At 43.3% G+C, this 25,718-nt stretch overlaps 1 long non-coding RNA gene across 1 annotated transcript; it reads right to left on the minus strand.

The window, feature by feature from the left end:
- Nucleotides 1-19,228: 19,228 nt before the first annotated feature.
- On the minus strand, nt 19,229-25,073 carry LOC128626846 (uncharacterized). Its single transcript, XR_008390946.1, has 4 exons — nt 24,506-25,073; nt 24,306-24,400; nt 23,920-24,206; nt 19,229-19,929 (listed from the first exon to the last, which is right to left on the minus strand). It is a non-coding gene; the product is annotated as an uncharacterized LOC128626846 (long non-coding RNA).
- Nucleotides 25,074-25,718: the final 645 nt, after the last annotated feature.

Raw genomic sequence — 25,718 nt, forward strand, 5'->3', positions numbered from 1 at the left:
AAATTATATTACACAAGAAATTGTGTGGCTGAAATATAATTCTGCACAAGTTGCCCTCTTTCCAACAGGTATATAATGGTTATGTAGGTACTTGCCTTTTCTATATTTAAATAAAGCAAACCCAGCCTCACAAAATACAAACATATTTTTGTCCAAATACAGATTTAGCAATATTGCTTCTAGCAGTACCTTAGATTCTTCCTTATGTATTTACTTCTGCTACTTAATATTTGCTTAGTATACCTGAGGATGTATTAAGGGCCAGCACTCATATGATTAGCACTCAAGTAACTATCATTATTTACATACATCTGCTGAAATGACAGAATTTGTCCATAGGCAAAGCAATTTTTGCTTTCTGGGATCTTATCTCTCACTACCAAAGTTTTGATGCAATATGCATCACCTTTCAGAGAAGAGAATAAGAGTGGGAATCCAACAGGTTAGTATAATGTACTGGTTAAGATCTTGGTTACAGTCCTCACCCTGCTGCTTACTACCTATGTGGCCATGAACCAGTCACTTCAGTTTCATGTGTCTTCATTTCCTATCTCATGGTCTGTTGTGCAAATTAACTCAGAGAGTGCTTGGGAAAGCGCCTGGTGTGAGGCAGGTGGTCAGTATGTGGTAGCCGCTATCACTGTTATTCTCTGAGTCCTTCCTATCACTTGTAAAATGCATGCAGTAAACAAACAAATAAACTTTATGGGATTTCTACTGTAGGGAAGGCTGGAGGTCCCATGAAGTCAAGAACCATGTATGTATTTTTGCTATTGCATTCTAGCCCATAGATGCCTGGCATGCATAAAATTTTAAGGGAATGAATGAATGAATTATATATGTAAAACATTTGACACACTGCCTGGCACAGGGCAAATGTTCAGTTAATGAGGGCTATATTAAGTATTTGTAACTATTTTGTGGAATCCTTTAAAAGAGTCTGACCTCTTTCCCTAAACTTGGGGAGTCTTCACTACCTGGAACTAAGACCCCCAAGAAGCTCTATCTGGTGACATGATGGACTAACTCCTAGGCTTTGACTAGAAAAAAGTTCTTGGTAAGAATGTTGGGCCAGAAATCAGGAGATTAAGATTCAAGTCCTGACTTGATTGTTTCTTTGTTGTGTGGTCTTCTACTTGTTTGTGCCAATCATTTGCTATTTCCTATCCTCCCAACTGGTCAAGGGGGTGTGTGTGTGTGTGTGTGCCTTGTCTTCCTATATAAGAACTACCACATCTTGCCCTGGCTGGTGTAGCTCAGTGGACTGAGTGCCAGCCTGCAAACCAAAGGGTTGCTGGTTCAATTCCTAGTCAGGGCATATATCTAGATGGCGCGCCAGGTTCCCAGGGGGTGAGCAAGGGGCAACTACACACTAATGTTTCTCTCCCTCTCTTTCTCCCTTCCTTCCCTTCTCTCTAGAAATGAAAATAAATAAAATCTTTTTATAAAAAAGAACTACCACATCTTAAGCACCTACTTTTTGTTAGGCACCATTTTAGAGAATTTTCTAATTCTTTCAACAATCTTCAAGAATTACAGATGAAGAAACTGAATATAAGTAAGTGCTTAAGTACATGATCAAATTTAAACCACGGTAATTGATGGAGCCAAAATTTGCTCCATCAAATTGGCTCTCATCAAAGCCAAGGCCTTTCTACACTATACTGTCTTTCAAACAGCTATTTGCCTTGTCAAATCTCAGCAGTCGAAACACTTCCCTAGAATAATAAGTGTTGAATAAAATTTGAACTCCCTCCTCACAGAGTTGTGAAAATTATAGGTGCTTATTAAATTTATGTTGAGTGAATAGAAAAAAAGGGGGGCATATTGAGCCTTCTTCCGTTTTGTGGCTTCATTTCTCTCCGAGAATTCATTTTTTAGGATCAAAACAGGAAGTGGTAAGATAGTCACATGAATACAAATAATGGAGTTATTTGTTAATGGAGTTAATAAACTAGTGCCACACTGGCTTTAAGGCATTAAGGAAGTCAAAGCTTAGTCCCCTGTATTTTTTTCCAAAAATTCAGTGGGACCGAATATCAGATTACCATCCTATACAGCTTCTGCAGACAGCAGCTCGCTATGGAGGGCACAGACACTAACCGGGCCAGGGATCACGAGGCCCTTTTGTATTCTACCCCAAGGAACTTCCTCTGAGTGTATCACAGTGTATTTTAGAAGAAGTTGATCAGTCCTTTGGTGTTATTACCACTCATATATACAGTGTCTGGCAAAAGTAACGCCTGCTTGAGTGTGGTTAGTAGGGTAATATTATGGGTATAATAATTTATAGTTTTAATTTGAACATTTCACCTAAAATGTAATGTGCTGTGCTTGAGTATAATATTGTCATGTTACAGAGTTACAGGCTTATAATTTTGTAATAAAAATTTTGTAAATGCTTTTTATAAATGTTTTTATAAATGTTTTTATAAAACAGGAGCATTATTTGTGAGAGACACTTTATTTTTGAAGACTACAGACATGAGAAATTTCTGACCAGGTCGTTATTTCTGACCATGGATGCAAGAAAGTTCACATTTAAATGAGGGTAATCAATGCAATTTTGACATCTTTACTGGGTAATCTTTTGAAAAATGGGTGGTTATGGCCAATCTAGGACGGTTGTGTTAAATTTAGAGATTGTATGAGGCAAGTTAGATTGAAAGCTGTAGCAAATCGTTCCAAACTTTCAGGAGCTTTACACAATAAAAATTTACTTCAGACTCATGCAATAGTGCCATGTGGGTATCCCTGGTCAGCCAACGATCCCCCCAAAAAGCATCTCAGGGTCTCAGCTCCTTCCTCCTTATAGTGCTACCACCCACTCTAGATCTTCACTGTCCTCTTCATTAAGCTGCAGGATGAAAGGAAAATGCAGAAGATTAAGCAGAAAGTTCTTGTAAGCCAGGCCTAAATACATACCGCTTCCCACCCACATTCCTTTGGCTAGAATTCAGTCATCAGGACACATCTAACTGACAGGAAGACAAGGAAAATTAGCCTAGGTGAGTGCCCATTGAGAAAACGAAATGGGTAGAATGAACATCCAGCAGTCTCTGCCACAGCGCTAAATGTACATTTCCCACCCAGCATTATGGGGTTAGCAGTGTTCCATGTAAAGAGCCAATAAGAAATTGCTCTTGTGCAATTGGTATATACACAGTATAATAACCATTATCTGAAACACTATATGGTACAAAGCCAAGTGTTAATCATGGGCTGTGATTAATAAGACATGATCTTTCCTTCTAAGAATTTTGCACTAAAATAAAGCTCCCAATCAACTCTAAAATAGAAAAGAACAAAATAAAGGTGGAAGTCTTTGGTAACATACCTTTGTTTATATTTTGCCCTAACTTTAAGCCCCTCAAGACCAAGACCTAAGACATATCTTTCTGTTTGTGGTCTTTATTTGGTGCCTGGCATATAGTAGATATTATAGAAGTGTTTTTTTTTTAAGTGAACACAATCATGTTGAAGGAGTGCAGAGAATACAGTAACTACTTATGACTGGGCATTTTTATAAGTTGTGCATTGTACAGCTCTCAGAGCTATGAGTCACATTGTACTCATTGTGAGTGGCTCTCCTTAGAGTTGTGTAGTACACAACAAGCTCAGCTGTATGTGGTAGCCCTTAGGAAAGGAGCAACCAGAAAATGCACTGAGGAGATCATGAAAATTAAACTGGACTTTGAGATACATGAAGGATTTCTACATGTGAACAAGGAGAGAAAAGGCATTCCAGATGAAGGAAAGAACCCATACAGAAGCCCAAAGTCCTGGAAAGGCAACTGGTAGGCCAGTTAGTTACCTGAGAGTTATGCTGAGACAGGGATGAAAGGTGAAATTACTTTGTTGTTCAGTAATGAGGGTTGTTGACCACCGCACTGAGAAGTGTGAATTCCTTCTGGCAAATGTTCAAGAGTTATTGCTGTTTTTTGAAGAATAGATAAAATGTGAGCCAACTCATGTTTTAGGAAGATCATTCTAATTACCATGTGGAAGATGGATTGAAGAAATAATAAGGAAGGTGACCATTATCATAATGCATCTGAGAGATGATAAAGACCTAACTAAGGCAATGACACGGTGGATAAAAGAAGAGGACAAAGAGGACTTTATGACTTATTGGATGCTCCAGGTGAGAGAGAAGTGAAATATTACTCCAAGGTTGAATTGGAAGACAGTCAGGGCAATTAATTGCAAAAGAGAACAGGAGTTTTAAAGAGGGAGATGATATATTCAGTTTAGTGTTTGAGGCACCAGCAAGACATCTACAGATTCGAATCCCAGACTTAGGAAAGAGGCGAGATAATGTCTGAGCTGTCAGCCAAGGAAAAGGGACTGAAACCATATCAGCCATGTAGACAGTATAGGGCAGTGGCTCTTAATGGGTTTGTGTGTGTGTTTGGAGTGGGAGTGGTCTAACTTACCTACTGTTGAATGAAAGACAAGCCCAAAACATAAGTGCTTAACACAAGCATTTATTTTGTTCATGATTCGGTGGGTCAGGAATATGGGAAAGACTAGGTTGGGTAGTTTTATTCTACATTCTGTTAGCTGCTAGGCTGGGCCTGGAGAGTCCACTTCCAAGATGGCTTTTCACTCCTACATGGTGCCCCCATGCTCTACAATACAGGGTCTTATCCTTGGCATGTTCCACATGGCATAGGTCTCTCATATCATGGTGGTCTCAGCACATCTAATCACACTTTTTACATTTCATTGGTCAAAGATGTCACAGGGTCTGACCCTGAAGAGGTTGAGAAATAGACTCCACTTTGTGATGGAGAAAGTGACACAGTCACATTTCAGGAGGGGGTGTGGAATGGGAAATATTTTGGGGTCATATTCGGAAAATACTATCAGCTACAGGAGTGTTCATCAAAGCCGAAGTCACCTAAACAACTTTTCCAAATTATAGCTATTATGTTTCCGAGTTTTTAGCAGATTCCAAAAAGAATTCTGACCAAGGCCCACCAGTGTAAAACAGCAAGAAAAAATGGCTTGGTACTGAAACATAAAAGGAAGAACAACACTGAATAGAGCACTCCTGCTGATAGACCAAAGGTGAAAAATACATGAGCTAGCAGCATTCTGGGAAGCAAAGGAGGAAAGAATTTCAAGGGGGGGGGGGTGTAGTCAGAAGAACCACATAGCAGGGAGTCAGTGAGGGTGAAGAGAACTAAGCAGAGGCTGCTGAATTTGGCTTTAAGAGTTCTCCAGGCCTCTCTGAACTCTGTTTCAGTTTGGGGTTGGAATCAAATTCAGAAGTTTACCAACTAAGTCTGCAACCAAACCCCCACCCCCACGCCCAATACTGTGGCTATCCTCATGAGATCCTATTTGTAAGGATGAAAATCACAGCTATAGGTCAACAGCACCCAGTCTGCAAATGAGAAAATGTGATGAACATTAAAGGCAATTAAGGTGTGAATTTCAAGAAAATGGGGACAATTTTCTCTGTTCCTCCCTTTTATCTCTACAAATAAGGTGGTTGGCAATTAGTTTGGTGCTTTTCTCCACTTGGTAGATCAATTCAGAATCATATGGTGTATCAGCTAGCTCTTACTGTGTAACAAATCACTCCCACTTAAAGGCTTATAATCAGAGAACAGCAAATTACAGCCTTTTGGCCAAGTCTGTCTTTGTAAATATTGTTTTATTTGGATATAGCTGAGTCTGTTCATTTACATATTGGCATTTATCTGTTTTTGCACTATAATCAGCAGAGGGGAGTTACGACAGAGCACATGACTTGTGAGCCTCCAATAGTCAGGATCTGGCCTTTTAAAAAAGTTTGTTGGTAGCTAAAGAACTTATGACACGTGGACATGAACTAAAGGTGGGGAATGTGGGTGGGAGGGGGTATGCAGGGTGGAGGGGAATGAAGGGGGGAAATGGGACAACTGTAATGGCATAATCAATAAAATATATTATAAAAAATAGTTTGTTGGCTTCTGCTTAAAACAATAAGTGTACATTATTGCACATGAGTCACCTGGGCAATTTTTCTGGTCTCAGCTCAGCTCATTCATGATCAGCTGTAAACTCTGACAGTCTGGGCTAGGCTCTGTCAGATGTGGCAGTTGACTGGTCGTCAACTTCTCTGACTCTAGCTGAAGAAACTGGGATCTTCTCTATAAGACTTTTTGTTCTCTAGCAGGCTAGTCTAGGCTTGTCCTCTCATGGTGGTAAGAGTCCAGCAGAACAAGTGGGAGCACATAAGGCCTCTTGAGACCAGGGCTCAGAAGTGGCACACCTTCCACCACATTCTATTGGCCAAAGCAAGTCACAGGGGCAGCCCAACAGTCTACCTCAAGACGGGAGGCAATACTAAGTCACATATCAAAGGCTGTGGATACAGAAAGCATAGAGAGTTGTGTCCATCTTTGCAATCAATCTACCAGAGTCGAACACTCACAGTCTGCCAATTTGGAGAAAACCAAATTTAGATTCTATCTTGGCTGTGAACTCACTTCGTGACCTTACACAAGTCCCTAAGTCTCTCTGGGATTCAGAGCTGGGATTCAGCTCTGAATTCTATATTAAATCTAAAAGTGCCATATTCTGCTCTTGTTTGCATTCAAATGTTTATTTCCTTGAAATATGTTTAACGAGACTTGAAAATACTTTCTGTTTTCTAATGTGGTATTATTTGAGGCCAGCATAAGGGAAAACATCTGCTTTTATTTCATTCCCTTGACAGGGACTCTAAATATTTGTAACTTACATGAAAAAAATTACAACAGTCATACTGGGGTTCTTTCAAATGTGGAGAAAGAGAAAAGGTTTTGCAAATGAAAATGATGGAAGCCACCTTACTTGGAAAATAATCTGAGGATGGCGTTTGCTCAGAATGTCTCCAAAGAGTCCCCATGGTCCTTGCCTTCCCCAGGAAATCCTGACTGGTGGGCAAGATAAGAGAGAGGTAGGTTAATAAATTCTCTGGAAAGTGCTGTAAGAAGGGTTATGAGAACTGGTTTTGCTTTATGCTCGTCACTCCGCCTCCAAGTGAAACTGGTAGGACAGTGGGGTAAGCCTGGATGTCCCCGGAGCGGTATCCTCCCACCCAGCCCCCAACAGGGCCCTCCAGGCATCTGCCTTCAGCAAAGCCAAGTCTAAAACAGAGTTTACACAGCTGGGCCTGGGTTTCGTGAGGATCTTCATTCTTTGTAATCTGGCTCTCTGTGCTACTTTGGGATACCTCTGAAGATAGGGAGACAACTTAGCTCTAATCATCAAGAAGATTACTATTCAGCCCTCTCATTTCCAAATCCAAACCCTTTTACTTCAGCCTGGTCCCTTCCTCCATCCCCCTAGTTACTACTTTGGGCTCATTTCCAACTACTTGTCTTGTTCATATTTTCCCTTCCTCCTCTTTCACCTTCTCTTTCTCTTTTTTAAAGCTTAATCAGAGTCCAGAACCAGGCTAAATTCTGCCTTTCCCTGGATCTTCTCCTGCTGACTCCAGGCCCCTGCGGCCTCTGCCACACAGGCACGAACTTATACGATAGGCAGACTGAGTATGTGCTTTGGAGCACTTGTAAGTCAGTGGTCTCACCCGCCCCTACCCCCTCACCCTGCCTCACTGCACAAACACAGAAACCCCCCCAGCTTTAATGGATGTATACAGAATATTGAAATGAAAAACTTTAGAAAGAATTCATTTTAACCTTAGCATATGTAACCTTTGTGACATTTAAAACATAGCATTTATTCTACATTACAGAAGGAGAAGGGGCAAAAGGGGGTACTTTTTCAGTTTAGAGTCTCGAGTTCTTTATTTTGTACTGATCTCTCCTCCGAAATTAGGTTGTGCTTCTTGTGTTTCCCACAGACATTGACATTTCATTGTATATTGTCATGTGCTGATGGATGACTTAGTGGCTGAGCTTGTGGATTCTGAAGGCAGACTGATGTGTTGGAATCTTGACTCTGACACTCACTAGCTCTGTGACTTTGGGCGAAGCATTTGTGATAGTTAGGCTCCAATCATAGCTGTCATCAACTCCTTCCCTCCACTTGGACGTGAAACTTGTTTCCCTTCTCTCGGCTCTTTCTGGACTGTAACTGCTTTGACCAACAGATCATGGCAGAGACGATGCTCTGGACTTCTGAGCCCAGTCTTTAAGAGAACTGGAAGGTTGTACTTCTTTCTTCTGGGAACGCACCCTTTGTGGAGTCCCGCTGCCACCCTAGAAAAGACGATGGAGGGGCACAGATGTGCCCCGCTCCCCACGGACATCCAGCACCCACTGCCAGCCATGTGGGCAAGGCAAGCCACCTTCTTCAGCCCAGTTGGACCTCCAGATGCATGCGGCCCCAGACACATAACAAAGAGCAGAGGGACTGCCCAGCTGAGCCCCATCCGCCCAGAACCATGAGATATGCATGGTGGGTGCTTCAAGCCATTGAGTTTTGGGGTGGTTTGTTACATGGCGATAGACAATGGAAGCAGTATTTAGCCCCGCTTAGATTTGGATCCTCCCACTGTAAAATGGGGTCAATAATGGTATGTTCCTATTTTATCAGATTATGTTGAGGGTCAAATGAGATGAAAAGTATGGTAAGTGCTCAGTGATGTTATGGCTATTTATGCTATGTTATGCTACTTCTCATTATTTTTTGTCATGCAAGAAAAATGGTTCAAGAATCAGTGCAGGAGGTGGTGGGAGCATGGGAGAAAAGGAGGGTATTGAAAATAAATGGAGCTAATATTTATTGGAGACCTACTATGTGCCGTGGCCCATCTGAGCTTTTACATATATGATTATGCTTGCCTTTACACAGAAGTTGTGTTTTTATCCTTAGCATTAAGTGCAGGTTCAGAGAGTTTAAGTAATTTACCCAAAATCCCACAGCTAGGAAGTAGTGCAAGTGTGTTGCAAAGTGGGCTGTCTAACTGTAAAGTCCATTTTTCTTTCACTCCCCCCAACATTTGGAACAGAGGGGTTTCCTGAGATCATTCAAAGTACAGTGACTGTTTTCAGTGAGAAATTACATATTCAGCCATATCCTGTGCAACTCAACCGATATTATGCCTCTGATAGGTATACTGAGGAAAATAAGAACATCTCCCAGAGTCTTTTACTCCCAGTAATAAATTATTACAACTCTAGTACCAGGAACATGAAACCAGTTATTTAGCTTATGTCACTTCTCTGAGAAATCATGTCCAAGCGTGTAAAGCTATACTTCCTTTTCTTTCTTTCTGAAATACCACCTTTAACCTTCTAGGGAGGATTGTCCTTAGACATGTGGCTGCTTAATCTGTGAGAGGTTAACTTACATTGAGAGCCACTTTGCTTGGTAAAGTCAGCACAGTGCTGATAAGAACACCTAGCCCTCTCAAGCCAGGCTTCTTGAGAGCTGGGTGGAAAGCCCACAACAGATCTGGGCCCAATAGTAAAGTCTTCCTCAAATCTGAGAACACTCACCTCATTTCTGCCTTCTCAACCTCTTACGTGCTCCCTACCCATGCACTTTCTTTTCCTTTCCCCAGTCTCTTGCAAAACCTTATTCCAAAATGTCAGTCAACCGTCACCTAATGGAATCAGAATTTGCCTCACAATCACAAAACCTCCTGGTCCCAGGCCCAGTCATCCTCCCACCCCACTACATCCAGCATCCCAAGATGACCTCCCAGCCTCCATGATGGAAGAAGACATTTCAGAGCAGCTTTATAAATGAAGAAACTCATTCGCTGTTTTTTCAAGGGACCAAGAAAAGGATGTTACGAATGAAGAAAAATGTTGGTGGGTCATTGGCCAGAATAGTGAAATTCGAACATGGACAATTAATTTAAGGATAATATAAACAGGTTTCATTATACAGATTCTAGGAATATGATATGAATAGTCTGTTGTTTTGAATCCTACAGTGTTCCTCCCCCTGCCGCACCCCACCCCACACCCCACCCTGTTACTATGAACTGCTGTTCTCCCTCTCACTACTCTCTGCTGGCTGTTTTCTCCACCTTCGTGTGCTGTCCGAGTGCAGATGAACTCACTCCGGGATTGGCCTCCCGTGGTTGCCTTGCCTACATTTATGCTGGTTTCCTATTGTGTTGCCGAGACACATTTTTAAGAGTTTCATTATGTTAGCTTTTTTCCTACTCTCTAAAAAAATGGACTTTTCAAAGGGATATTAAAAATCTTTTTGTTTAAAGAAATAAGGTTCTTTCTAGTTCTTTGTCCTCTTTCACAATTACAGACATGTAATCCATAAGGAATCCATTAATGTGTAAGAAGCTTTGAAGTGGTTAGATGTGTGTGTGCGTGTGTGTGTTTGTTTGTGTGTGTGTGCGCGCGCTGTTTTTTCTTTTTCTCCCAGAATCTTGCCGCTGCCAACCACTGATTTAGGAATGTGTAGGGGTATATGCCAACTCAATAATCAAAATCATTTTGGTACTGGGAACCCAACCACAGTCTCTGTAGACCAGTGGAATTCATGGCTCGCTCCAGTTTATTAAGTAATAGTACCAACAACATTTTGAATAAAGAAGAGTCTGATAAGATGTGATAGAATGTCAGGATAATTCATTCTGATTATAAAACAATGCTTGTTTTGAATTTGAAATACACAAACAGCCTGCTGGCTTGTGGCTTTCTTCCCTGACCTGGTCTAGGAAGATGATTCAGAGCTCACTTCAGGAAAGAGGCTCAGTACAAACTGCTGGTTCTCTGCTCCACACACATCCCTGTTTTTATTCCACAAATACGTACGTATCTGGCACCAACTGTAGGCCAAGCATGGGCCTAGGCATTGGAACCACGGTGATGAGCAGGATAAACACAGTTCCTGCCACGTGGCACTTCCTGAGGGGAGTTATCTCAGCTGCAATGGACAACTTGCTGTTAAGACATGTGAGGCATATGTAAAACATGTGAGTAATGGTGAAATGTGTGGGCTCTATAGAGTCCAACCGAACTGGGTTCTGATCAAGACTATACCATTCCAAGATGTTTCATCTTGAACAATATATATGTAGTTTCCCTAAGCTTCAGATTTCTAAATTGCAACAGTGCTGAGTTCATGGGGTTGCTTTGAGGGTTAAGTGAAAAAAATCCTCGTATAGCTTTTAGCAGACTGCCTGGTTGATAGCCTCCAGCAGCAGTAGTAGTAGTAGTAGTAGTAGTAGTGGCGGTAGAAGTGGTAGTAGTCGATGGACTACACTGACCCTTGGCAGAAAAGGCTAAGTTTCTTCACCCTTAGCATGGCAAGTTCTTGGGTCCAATCATCACCAGGAAGTCACAGATCATCCCACCCTGGGAATCTCTTCAATTTGAAGGAGGGGGAATGACAGTTTGCCCAATGCTCAGAATCACATCCTCTGCTGCTAAAGCTGCAGTGCCTCCTACTGCCCATGGAAGGAAATGCAGCTCCTTTCTCCCCAGCTGCATAGCCTTCGGCTCCACTGTGATGCATGATTGCCATACCTAACCTCTCCCAGAATGGTCATGAGGTTTTCCCGGGCAGTGGAGGCTAATCTACCCACGCTGCAGTGCAGGGCAGAAAGCTGTGTCCACCTCGTTCCTCTGCACTGATGCCCCTCCAGCAGCTACCTCTTTAACCCAGCAGCAGAAAAAAGCTCCCTTGGTTTCCATTCTAGGGGTCCAGACGCAAAAAGAACCCATCATGGCTGTCTGCCCACTCTCTTCCCTACAAAATGCGCAGGCACAGAAAGTACCCCGCCCTCCGGTTCATCTACCCCTAAGGGCTAGTGTGTGGGAGGAGAGCAAATTTGAATGAAATAAACAGGAGTTTCCTCCTGATAGCAATAGTTCCATACAACCAACACTCATTGAATGCCTAATTACCTATCCGGTGCAAGAGAAGAGACAAATCCCAGCCATCCTCTTGGTAGCTTAGCAAGAGGTTGGCTAAGCACATCTGTGTTAACTCAAAGAACAGGCTGCTGCCAGAAGCTGATCTCTGAAGTTTTATTCCATCTTTGAATATGACCGCGTGCTCAACCAGGAAATTTCCGATATTAGAGTGTACCAGGTGATTTCAGACATCCTTTTCCTATAAATCTGTGGAGCGGTACAGGGGAGGGTCCTCCCCCTGGCGCTATCTCTGGCATGCATCCATCCAGCTCTGGTTGGTCAAACACACACCTCTCCTGTCGGAAGGTGGCAGCCCAGGGCCCCCATGCCTTCTGCTGCCTCTCTGCATGGAAACTTCTCTTGTAAATGATAGTTCACTTTCTGGTGCATGTCTGTGCTGCCTTGGTGTGACCCCAGGAAAGGAGCCAGCATGCATGTGTGAAGAACTCAAGGTCTCTACCCACTAGGGATTCACAGGCTTGTGGCAAAAAAGCAAAGGCAGTAATAGATGCAAATACACTTACAGGCACTTCAGATGAGTCTTTGGCCGCCTGCTCCTGCACCCTACTCCAGGCAGCAGGTTATAATCTTAACTATGATACATGCTTCTGCCTGATCAGCCCAGTCCTGTAGGATCACCAACTCCGAGTTGGTCCCATACCTGCACTTTTCTTCTCCAAGGGAAAAAGAAGCCCCCACAAATGACTGTATCCGACAAGCACCTCCTCTAGAAACAAACTCCACAGGAGAAGATATTCAGTAAAGGAATACTAATTTTTGCAGGGGATGAGCCACACCTACATTGACTTCTTTATGAAAATTAACAGAAAATGCTAAGCTTTTGCTACATCCACAAGTAATGTTTCAATAGGAGCAGACACTCCAGGTGGAGGGAAGTGTGGCCACTGGTCCTTTGAAGTGAACAGGCACACCTGGGAAGTTGCTCGGGCCTGGGCTGCTGAGTCCGGGTTAGGCTTGTGCATGCATGCAGGGCTGAGGGGAGAGAGGGTGCTGAACTCCGACTTACTCCTCTCTTAGCCGATTTGCATGGTGTAAGCACCGTGAGCAGTGGATGTCACACTTTCTTCTGCGCGCAGGTACTCTTGACCCACAGAGCCTAGAGGGGGCCACTTTCCCAATTGATCTGTGTTGTTGGGGTGGGGACGGGGACAGGGGGGCGCACTTTTAAAATTGACATTTGTTTGTGCTAGCAGGTGCCTCAACTTCCCTCAAAGTTTTCAGGACTTGATATTTCTGAGGGCAAGTTGGATACAGGGCACCTGACTGCTAATAGTTCAAAGTATCCCCCATGACCCCATTTAGAACCGGCAACTTTATAAAGGCCTTGAACTTACCTTTGGTTCTGGTCTTCTACCAGGAACAACCAAGGAGCTTTAGAGAATTACTGACCCTGTTCATTAAGGCTTTTTTTTTTTTAATTAAATGTTTTTATTTTGAGATCATTGTAGATTCACATATAGTTGTAAGAAATAATACAAACAGGTACCATGTACCCTTTACCCCAAGTTTAATTTTTTAAAATAACATTCTTTGAGCCCTTGTTCTGTGCCATGCATCAGGAAAACAAAGACACCTGAGCTGGGACCCCTGCCCCTCGGTACCTTATATTCTTATGATGAAGACAGACACAAACAATCTCTCTGGTGAACTTTATCATGCAAAGTGCCAAGAAGGAGTGAGCATCTTGTAGAAAGAGTCCAGGGTAGCATCCTAGGGGACAAGTAAAAGGTAAAAGTTTTTCGGGAGAAATGGGTGTTGGAAGGATTGTCTGGGGGGAAAAAACCCACAGGCAAAGCCTCAGAAATATGAAAGAGCATGGTGTGTGCTGGGAGCCATTCAAGTAATTCAGCATGGATAGGAACAAAAATTCAAAAAAGAAAATTCAGAAGCATCTTGGGAATAAGAAGGGAATGCCGTGTGATCTTGACCTCCCACATTCCACGCTGGAAAAATGAAAAACAGATGGAAAATACACTCCCAAACATGGCTCTGGGAGAAGCAGGAGGGAATCTTGGTCCAGTTTGAGGAGCCCACAGAACCCTCACTTCCAACCCTTTGGCTATGGCCCGCTTCCTTCCACGACCTTCACCCAAAGCCAAGGGCAGGAAGTCTAGCTCACATACTTTTTCTTATGCACAAAGTTAGCAGTTGTAATAAAACAGGGTGCCCCCTCTACCAATCTGGGCTACCACATTGGGGATGGGTAGCCGCGACTGCCCTTGGCTCCTATGTGGCAGGGAGAGTGTCCAGAACTCTCCCAGGGGCCCAGAGAAAGACACAGAATGTAAGGCGATGGTATAGCAGAGAGTGGCTGCAGGGGAGGCCACCAGGGAGACCACCTGAGTTGGGAATCAAATGGACATTCCCCATCCTTAAAGAAACATGCAGCTCTGGAGAGCTGAAATGAAGCACAGTGATTGAGAGGTCTCCAGACCATGACTAAGCTAAGAAACAGAAAACCTGGAGTATTTTAGTCACAGATGTCTGCAAGGTGCCAGTAAAGCAAAGAGCAACCAGGTACACAGGCAAATCATCTCTTCAAATATGGAGCACCATGGGACTAGAACACACAACCTAGCTCCCACCTGCCCACCTCCACAGCGACGCAATAAGCAAAGCCAGATACTAATAGGCCATTGGAAGCCAAGACAGGGAGTGGATACTGAAATACTTAAGTGTAAGTGTCCTTGTTACTCAACAGGATGGGGCTCATAAGGAAGATTAGGTAATATATAAAAAAATTAGATAGAAAGCTACATTTTCTTTGGAGAAGGAGGTATATTATTTATAAATGATCAACCCCCTCTGTATGTGGTTTATGAACATGCCTGGCCAGGTTGGTTTTGGATGAAACGATTCTGTTTTCATTCAGGATGGCGAGGATTCTATGCAGAATGGTGACTCCTGAGTCATCCACACTTGCTACCGGTGCTAAAATTGTCTCTTCTTGAGTAAGAAGAAGAAACAAGGTCTCTTACCGAAGAAGAGACACTTTTACCCCTTTATCCAATTTTGCTCCCTTTTTTACCTCTCCTCAGGTCTAAATTGTTGGCAACCCTGGTACAACCCCGGAAAGCGGGGACACAGCCTTTATCAAAGGACTGGGTCAGCCTTTGCATCTGTGCCCTGGTTTGCATCAGGACAACCTGATTCTGTGACATCCCACCTTATCACTGAAAGCGAGTGAGAAAGAGACAGTGCTGTGGGACAAAGAAGAAAGCCGTATCTGTTACGGGCAAGGCTTAGGATTTGGTGACTGACAAGTCAATGAAGGCCTTATTTCTCAGTAAAACAGAAAAGTACAAACGGAATTTTCTTAGTGAAGTTTGCTGTATTAACAACAACAACAAAACCCAATCTTGGACACTTGCAACAACAATGGCTTATTTCCCCTCCATGCTCCACGGAGGCTAAGGTGGGCTGTGGTCTGCACTAGGTCCTCTGAGCAAGAAAAACTGGCTCTCCCTCCTGTGAGTCTCCCCTGTATTCTCATACCACTAGCACACTCACACTCTGACAATAGATGTGGGAGTGTGGGTTAGCAGGCTGGCCAATTTGGGGATAGTATTAGATTTCGCAGGTTGAGGGTTCAGCCCTACAAGACAACCCCTAGCACTGCTTGTGATTTAGAGTCCAGTCACAAGTGCAGGTTGCCACCTGGGCTTCTAACCAATCAGCTACACATCAGAGGTTCCAACCGCCCCCTCCTCTGGTTTGATTAAATTTGTTACCATGAACATATTTGTGTATAGATTTTTATCCAAGTTTCTGTTAATTCATTATAATAGATTGGTGGAAGAAGAATTATGGGGTCAAAATCTAAGCCTCTTTATAATTACCAAGTTTTGAGCCAAAAACATTGTAGCAACTGGCATATCTAATGAAAGTATGTAACTACTCATTTTATGCGCCCCCACTCACCATCAATGAGTGTAAGGTTTTTAAAGTTCTTGTGTTGATCTAATGGGAAAAATTCACTTAAATTTTAACTTCTTTGCAAACATGAGGTTGATGTTTTCTTTCAGATATTGTTAACAATTAAGAATTCTTACACTCTGAGTATATAATATATTGAATTATTTTTATATTTTTCTACATTAAATTAAGTCTAATTCAAGTGCCCCACAGGGTAACATTGGCAGGAAGCTCCACACCAGCTATCTTTCTCAGTTTTCTTTCCCTCTCTTAGACAGAAGAAAGCCTGGAGGCATCAATGGGAAGCATGAAGATGGGGAACTCTGCACCAGTGCCCCAGTTCCCTCCAAGCTGGGTTCAGGGGAAACTAGATGAAGAGGAAAGTCCAGCTGGGTTCCCGCAGCCTTGAAGGTCCAGTACTCACACATAGACACACCTTCTTTGGGTCAATCTACCTCAGAGGCTTTGACCTGGGCACAGGTCCCCTCTAGCTCATATCTTTAACCATCTGTTGCTTATCACTATCATGGTCTGTGATGTCACAAGAAGGCACAATGCAGACTTCTAGTTCCCTTTTCTTGAAAGAGTTATAACTTGGGAAAACGTAAGTGTGCCATGTGGGGGATGGGGGTATGAGGGGATGTGACAGGGATGACGAGGTTATGCATGATGCAAAGTGCTTTTCCCAATGGTGTGAGCAGATATCTCAGAAGACAAACAGGGTAACTGTTAGAAGTGTATAAATGGCAAACAGAGACTTCTAGTCAAGATGGCAGCATAGGTAAACAGCTCACTTCCTCGCACAACCATTTCAAAATTACAACTAAACTTTAGAACCATCAGAAATCTAGTTGAATGGAGGTCTGACAACTACAGAATTAAAAAAACCACATCCATTCAGATGCTAGGAGAGGCACAGATGCCAAACAGGCTGGTCCCACACCCACACACAGTAGATAAAAACGCAAGGGAGTTATCTTGGGAGTGAGGAGTCCCAGCTCCACACCAGGCCTCCCAGTGCAGGAAGATAAATCTCCATAACTTCTGGCTGCAGAAAAGCAGGGATTGAGTTGGTGTAAGAAACTTCTGGAGTCCCAAGCAGTTCCTCCTCAAGAACCCACAAACAGATTTACTAAGACTCACTCTCTCTGAGCTCCAGCACTGGGTAGCAGCTTAAAAGGCACCAATGGCAGATAGGGAGAAACTGAAGTCTCTGGCATCAGGGAAAGAGTTGGGGGACATCTTTTTCCCAGACAGAAAAGCAGGCAGAAGGCATTGTCCCTTTCCACCACAGAGCCACAGAGCCGGCAAGTGGACGCCATATCTGAAACTCCATCAACCTGTCTAACACTATTTGTCCCACTCTATAGATCTCTGGAGACTCTGTACTACCCAAATTATGGTCACACTCAAGCTGTTAACAATGAATTTTCCATATGAATGCCTGGTCTTGGCTCATGCTTCACAACATTCTAAATCCTCTCAAACAAGCAACATCCAACCTCAGTGAGCCCCCAGCCTCTATACCTTTTGCCAAGTGGTCCCAGGCCCAGCACTAATAAAAGCTGGCCTAGATTCACAGCTTGGCTTTGCCTAGGAATCCAGAAGCCCAGAACAAGAAGCAGCCATCTCAGATTGCTTTATACCTGAGGCAGATTGGCTCCAGACAAAACCTAGGTGGGAGCTGACCTCGGCCACCACCACACAGGAAATCCCAGAATCTGTGCATCCAGTGGACAGCTATAGATCTGCCCCTACACAGATAAGTCTCCACAGAGGGCTGAGGTTGGTGGTCAGTGGTCAAGGCCAGTCCTTGTAGCTGACCAGCCTGGGCAAATCCCTCCCATTTACCTGCCAACAGCAACCAAGCCTCAACTACAAGAGGAAGGTGTACTCAGCCCACATGGAAGGCACACCTTGAGTATTCAGCTTAAGAGATAGGGGTGGCTGTGCCACTGAACCCTCCAGGACACCTAGGGCATTAGGCCACACTACCAAGACAAGGAGTCATAGCAGCTCTACCTAACACATAGAAACAAACACAGGGAAGCTTCCAAAATAAGGAGACAAGAAAACATGACCCAAATGAAAGAACAGATCAAAACTCCAGAAAGGGACCTAAATACAATGGAGATAAGCAATTTATCAGGTGCAGAGTTCAAATTACTGGTTACAAGATTGCTCAAGGAACTTAGTGAGGACCTCAACAGCATAAAATAGGTACAGTCATAAAAATAAAGGATACACTAATTGAAATAAAGAACATATTACAGGGAAACAACAGTAGCGCGAATAAAGCTGAGAATCAAATCAATGATTTGGAACACAAAGAAGCAAAAAACAACCAATCAGAGCAACAAGAAGAAAAAAATCCAAAAAACAAGCATAGTATAAGCAGCCTCTGGGACAGCCTCAAGAGGTCCAACATTTGCAGGATAGGGGTGCTAGAAGGAGAAGAGAAAGAGCAAGAAACTGGAAATCTATTTGAAAAAATAATGAAAGAAAACTTCCCTAATTTGGTGAAGGAAATAGGCATGCAAGTCCAGGAAGCACAGAGAGTCCCAAACAAGATGGATACGAAGAGACCCACTCCAAGATACATCATAATTAAATGCTAAAGGTCAAAGATAAAGAGAGAATCTTAAAAGCAGCAAGAGAAAAGAAGTTAGTTACCTACAGGGAAGTTCCCATAAGACTATCAGCTGATTTCTCAAAAGGAATTTTGCAGGCCAGAAGGAATTGGCAAGAAATACTCAAAGTAATGAAAAGCAGGCACCTACAGCCAAGATTGCTCTACCCAGCAAAGCTATCATTTAGAATTGAAGAGCAGATAAAGAGCTTCCCAGACAAGAAAAAACTAAGAGTTCATCATCACCAAGTCATATTAAATGTTAAGAGACTTAAGAAGAAGAAATCAGAATTATGAACAATAAAATGACAATAGATACATATCTATCAACAACTGAAAAAAACTAAGCAAAAAAAAAAAAAAAAGAAAGGTGGAATTGTGAACACAGAATTTTGATGGCTGCCAAATGGGAGAGGGGTGTCAGGGAATGGGTAAAGAGGTAAGGGGATTCAAAAATACAAATAGGCAGTTACAGGACAGCCATGGGGATGTAAATTATATTATAGGAAATGGAATAGCCAAAGAATTTATACACATGACCCATGGACATAAACAACGGTGGGGGGTTGTCTAAGGAATAGGGGTACTAGGTGGAGGGGAGCAGAGGGAAGAAAATTAGGACAACTGTACTAACATAATCAATAAAATATAATTTAAAAATGGTTAAAGTCTAAGAAATCATGAAACTGTTGAGTCATAAGTCATCATCTTTCTTCTGTAACCAAGAAAGCAATCACAACATTTGTATTGAGTTAGGATGGAAATACAAAGGCAGCTCATGAACAGCACCACTTCATGGACACTTACTATCAAGCCCCTCTACATTCATACCCCCCACCTCCACTATTTTTTCCATACCGCACCTTTGAAAAAGTTGTACTTCTTCCAAATGTCTTGGGATGTGGGTTCGGTCAGTCAATGAGTCAACAACTGCTCTCACCACTTGGGGTGGTAGGGGTGGATCCCCAAAACCCAGTCACTGTTGATTATCTCCAAGGAGCATATATAACTGTCTTCAACTCTCCTTTCAGGTAAAGTAGCTGAGCGAAAAAGCCAAATCCTCCTGAAACCCACTACCCAACTACCCATGGGCCCACCTTCCCTGGTGTTACAGTGGTCAGCAGTGCAGGGGCCAGCTTGCCTGCATCTAAGACAAAGGAAGAACCTCTAAGAAAACACATGAAGGCTGCTAATGCCTAACATGTTACAAGGCAATATTTGCTCTGCTGTGTGTATTATGATAAAAGAATGTCGGCAAATAAGGAAATGGCAACAACTCCCCTCCCCCACCCTCGCCTGAGCTGGAGCAGTGAATGCAAAGTGAGCAGAGGAGTGGGGGGTGGGCCCCCCCCAGAAGGCAGATTGGGGACCGGCTCAGCTCTTCTCTGAATTTGTTGCTGGAAGAGAGAGGGGTTTTACTCTCCCCCGCAGAGCTGTTTTACTCCTCCAAGTCTACTTGTGGTCCTTTTGATGTAGTTACTCCACCACATAATCTCACATCTCCTTGAAGTTCAACTTCAGTGAAGGGCTCTGAACAAAAAAAAAAGCAGATCTTTTTAAAGAACAGAAGAGTCCAGAAGCTTCTGGGTCAAACAAGCCACTGTCCAAACTGACAACCTGCTCTCCAGCCTACAGGATGATAAAACTTCACAGACGGGGGTGAATTCCACGTCAAGAATGCCTGCTTCTGAGAGCTGACTCTGATTGCCCTCATCTCCATTAACAAAAACAGATGTGTGTTCACGAGTAAACATTCAAGATCAATATATACTCCTCTCTGCCAATCTAGTTTGGCACTTCAATATGAGCAAACCGTCTGAGAAGCAGAGTGGAACTTTTCTATAGCACTGGTGTCGAGTGACGGGACTGCTATCTATGTAGTAAGTTAACTGTTATATTAGTTATCTATGGAATAGACTTTTTCTGTTTCATGGGGAATGATTCGAGCTATGGTAAATCTCCTGACACGGAAAGAATAACAATTATTCTCTATTAGAAAACAAGACAGTGAAATATTTAAGAGCCTGAGTTGGAATCCTGGTCCAGGTGTGTACTATCAGTGTAAACTTGAGCAATTCATTTAACCTGTTTCTGTCTCTAGGTTGGAGGTTTTAGTAGTACGCATTTCCTACCTTGTCAGCACTAAGCACGTAAAAGTGTGAACACATTCGAAGATTATTTCATGGCATGACGAAAGTAGGATCCAAGAAGGCTGGACACCTAAACCTTCATACATCCTTTCACTGAATATTTATTGAGTATCTACAGTGTGCCAGGTAGGGATACAACAATGATGATAAAAGATAAAACTTGAAGTCATCATGACATTAGAATCCTGTGACTCATCTGCCACCCTCCATGTGACCCTCCCGTCTCACTCAGCACCCTGAGCATGATGTTTCTCAAAGTTAATTCAACCTAAGAAACACCTGGCACTCTTGTGCAAAGACACTTTAAAAATCTCACCTTGTTCTACTGAGCACCACAGGGTGACACTGACTTCATTTCGTCCTTTGCAAAAATAAGGAGCAGAGCAATCCCTGCCACATGCTTAGTGTGTGTTGTTTCAAGTGAAATAGCATATGGAAGAAGGCGTTGGAAGCCATGGAGTTACTGCCCAGTGTGTGGCATCCAGGCTCCCTCTCTGGGGGTTCAGAGAAGCCAGCCAAGGGCAACTTAGAGCTTGTGGTCTGTCCTGGTGTCCTCCCCACCACATCCTCCCTCTGGACTCTCTAGGGACATGACTCAGAAGCCATCTCCCAACCTCATGAGCTCATGGGTTTCAGACTGGAACCAGCGTCAAGCCTACCACCACAATGGACACCTGCATTGTATTCTGGGAATGGCTATTGCAAGGTTTCAGAGGGACAGTCAATGTTTATAACTGTGTTCAGAAAACAGCTCTGCCTTCTCTTAGTGCCTGCTGAAATGGGAGATGAACCCAACAATTAGAGTGGTGAACTTCAGTGTCTCGGTAGGTTTCCATCACCCAGCCCTGCCCTGCTCTGCAGTTTCATCTCCCACTCCTCCTCCAACGTCTCCCTAGCCCGTCTACCTCTCCCCTTCCTTTAGTGATGTAATCCTCCAGTCTTCACCTGGCCAAAAAGCCACCCAGAATAACAACTCCATTTCCCACCCCACAGCTACTATAGGATCAGTAAGATGTAGGCACAAATGGCATGTGGCCGCATCTCAGAGCAGTCCACAACAAACAACTGGTGTGTGTTTTATCCCTTTTCTATCCTGCCCCATCCTGCATCCTGCTGTGTGTCTTACAGATGTAATAGCTAAAGCTCTAGCACCTATGCTGGTTGTCAGGGATGAGACTACGTATGAGTAGCACCAAAATAGAGAAGGAGCCTGGAGCTCTGAGCACCAGGTAGAGCCGAGCCTCATGTCTGGTCTTGAACTATCGACCTCTGGACTTCTACATAAGAGAGATACAAATTTCTATCTAGTGCAAGCCACTGTTATTTCAAACTTGTGTTACCTCCAAAGTGGTATTGTTTTGCATATGGACATTATTATTACTTTCTAGAGTTATACTTTTAATGCATAAACATAAGCCTAAATAAAACAATATATATAGATATTGTTTTATTTATATAGATAAAACATTTATATAGATACAGAATTAGTACTACCCATGTATGATGTGTTTCCTTATTTTCCCCTCCAAAATTTGGGCAAAAAGTGTTCATTATGCACAGCAAAATATGGTATTCCTTAATATTATCAAAGTTGTCTTAGACATTTTCCTCTTCTCTCTCTAAAATGCTGCTTTAACAAATTAACAAAAGGCTGTATAGGAAGAGAAGCCATTCCTCCTTCTTCTTTTAAAAAAAATTCTCAGCCGAGGATATGTTTATTGGTTTCAGAAAGGGAAGAGAGAGAAACATTGAGCAGTCGCCTCCTGCACACTCCCCAGCTGGGAATTGAACCCACAACTTAGGTATGTGCCCTGTCTGGGGATTGAACCTGCAGCCTTTTGGTGTATGGGATGACACTCCACTCAACTGGGCCACCCGGCCGGGACCTTATTTTCCTTTTCGTTTCCACTAGTCAGTCATGGCAACCAAGTCTTCTGTTCTCAGTAATAACGCAGCACGTTTACATGCGTCCTAACTGATCTCGTGCTCAGGAATGTGGTTTCTGGAATTAAAATCCAGAATCCTGAATTCTAATCAGGATTCGATTAGAATCCTGATCAATTCAATTACTTATTAGCTCACTGCTATCGGTAATTTGCTTCACCCTTCTGACTCAGCTGAAAAATGAGGCTAATAATGATAGTATCGACCTTCCAGGATGAGGAGTGAGCTAATATACATGAAGCTTAAAACATGAAAGCCTGACACATAGTAAACACCCAGAATTTTTTTAAAGTGTACCCAGAAAAAGGAAGATGGAAGGTTATTCTCTCAACCCAGAGGTGGGCTTTATTTTTAGTGCTACAGGAACAGCAATGGTGCTAATAGTAGTATCTTTACACTTTCATGGAGCACTTTGTAGGAATCTTTTCAACTAGAGTATGAGTTATGGATTACTATTTGCATTCCACAGAGAAGAAAATGGAAGCTTCAGAAAAGGAGGTTAAGCCTCAACTGGTGTGGCCCAGTGGATTGAGTGCCTGCCTGTGAAGCAAAAGGTCCCAATTCAATTCCAAGACAGGGCACATGCAGGTTCCCCAGCTGGGGGCGTATGAGAGACAACCAATCAATGTATCTTTCAAACGTTGATGTTTATCTCCCTCTCTTTCTCCCTCCCTTCCCCTCTCAGAGAGAGAGAAAGAGAGAGATGTAAGTAATGTGCCAAAGATCACGAAGCTAGTAAGGGCCTGTGATAGGACTCACACCCAGATCTTTTAGCTCCAAATATTTTACAGTTTCTGCAAACCTTCACTTGCTCTTACATGCAAGTTGGTGTACTGCTGTGTTCTATAATATTCTTCTATCATGCCCTACACCCATATATGTTTGCAAAAGAATTGCCAGGCTGCATTTTTCTATTTGTAAAGAATCAAAGAGGGTGCCCAAATTTCCCCATGTAAGAAATGTTGTCTTCCGGTTCCTGACAGCTCAGATGTAGATAGGCTCTATCTTTGATCGCACACAATATGAGCCCTAGAATATACTTTGGAAAGGGGATCAGGTCAGAACTCAGCTCAGGAACAGGGTGAAAGAAAAGCCTTGATCTGTTTTGATTACCATATGGATGATGTGGCTCGGTTCTGAGTGACAGGTATTTTAGGCTCACCCGAGATGGGACCCAGAGTGGAGTGTCTGGGTGGGTGTGAGGCTTCATGACAGCGCATGTGTTTTGAATTGACAATTGTTCTAACAGAAGCAGTTTGGAACCAGGGCTGGGAAGCTGCTGCTGCCTGCAGTGGTGTGGCCATTTCCCATGTTCCCTGAGGGCAGGGTCTGTGGCATCTGGAGGGATTTAAGTTAGATGCCGGGAAGAACTTGCTCACTCTAATGATTTTGAAAGGCAGGCACAACTATGGTTGTGGAATATTACCTGGCAAATTTGAAGAAAGTATGGTAAAAAAATCTTTCACACATAAAGGATATGGCTTGAGCATCATCGTAGTAGAAAACAGGAAGAACAAAAAGCAGTGGCCCTGGCTGACGTGGCTCAGTGGATTGAGCCCTGGCCTGTGGACTGAAAAGCTGCTGATTCGATTCCCAGCCAGGGCACATGCCTGGGTTTCGGGCCAGGTCCCCAGTTGCAGGTGTGTGAGAGGCAGCTGATTGACGTTTTGTCTTCACACATTGATGTTTCTCTCCCTCTCTTTCTCCCTCTCTCTAAAAATAAATAAATAAAATATATTTTTAAAAGAACAAAAACTAATGGTGTATAGTTATGAGAAGCCCAAACAGGCCTGAGTTTAAGCCCTAGCTTACCAGTTCAGCGACTTGGGTCCATTTCCACAACCACCCTGGTCCTCTATTCCCCCTCTACAAAAAGGCGATCGCAGTGGGCCGACCTCTGAGCGTGACTGTGAGGCTGAAAAACAATACGTCCAATAACGTGGGAGGTGTCCAACATACGGGGGTGAACAAAAGTAGGTTTATATAGTACAAATAAATAATACAATACTTACTAAATAATAATACAGCAATAAACTGCTCGTGTTCTCACAACTGTAAACCAACTTTCGCCGGCCCCTGTGTATTCATGTCATCCTTTTCTCAGAAATCTTTTCCTCTTCTGCGACTCTGTGCTTTGGCACTTCCTGGAATCCTAAGGCACTAGGAACTTTCCAAAGAGCTTAAACTGCTTCATTTCCAGCGTCCATGCTCTTCCCAGCAGTCCTCTCCGAGAGAGGTGAGTGGTACTTTTACCTGCTGGCCCGGTAGCCCTGCTCCCAGCCCAATTTTCCCACCGTTCTTAATGGGACAAGAGTGGGATGTCAAAAACGAGACCCTCCATGCAGCGTGCAGCCAGGGTGGGGCGTGACTGTTGCCTGTGAGTGTTTGTCTGGGGAGATGAGCACCTGACGTCTCCCAAGGGCTTGGGAGCAGGCTCCGGGGCAAGTCAATGGAAGGGGAAGGCAGCTAGAAGCTCAGGGGTGGGCCAGGCTGGTACCTCCCTGCATGGCCTGGGGACCCCGGCATCCTCATGTATATGATGAAAGCATGAGATCAGTTGATACTGAAGACCCTCCAAGTTCAAAGTTCCTCTGAGCCTGCAATGTGGAGAATTCCCATCAGAGCAACGTGATTCTTCTGTCCTCTGTTACTTTTCTCTTAAAGAAAAAAAATTAAGTCTATGTAACATTTCTTTTCTAAGTGGGAAGCTATGTGTAGGGGCACAATGAGGGGAGGGGGAAGTAGACAATGAGGGAGGGTGTAGAAAAAAGTGACAAGATCACCTTAGAACCAGTCACTCCAATCTGTTGAGTTGACTTGAGTAGGGAGGTCTACCTGCTTCCTTGCAGGAAAATGTCAAAGAAGTGGTAGAAAAAGTTATATACAGTTCTTTTGCCCCCAAGCCTTGTATAGCCTGCCACCTCATTCAGAAGTCTTACTGTGTGTCTTAGGCCCAAAGTTTATAAAAAAATAAATTAATTAAAATGAACTTATATCCGGATCCTGTGGTCCACAGCTCTCATCACTGAAGCTCCATCAGCACATTTGTCTGCCTCTTCACAAGGTGGCATTTTTACCCAAGAGAGGAATTCTTCAGCGTCTTGCTTGGCGGGAATAATCCTGGCCGCCAGCTTTGTGGGAATGCAACTTGTGGGTGAGGCCTGAGGCTCTTGATAACAACTTAGACCCGGCCTTTTACATCTTGGCTATTGCAATAGTCTCCCA

This window comes from Artibeus jamaicensis, unplaced genomic scaffold, assembly GCF_021234435.1.
Source record: "Artibeus jamaicensis isolate MK-2021 breed Jamaican fruit bat unplaced genomic scaffold, CSHL_Jam_final contig_233, whole genome shotgun sequence".
NCBI classification, from domain to species: Eukaryota; Metazoa; Chordata; class Mammalia; order Chiroptera; family Phyllostomidae; genus Artibeus; species Artibeus jamaicensis.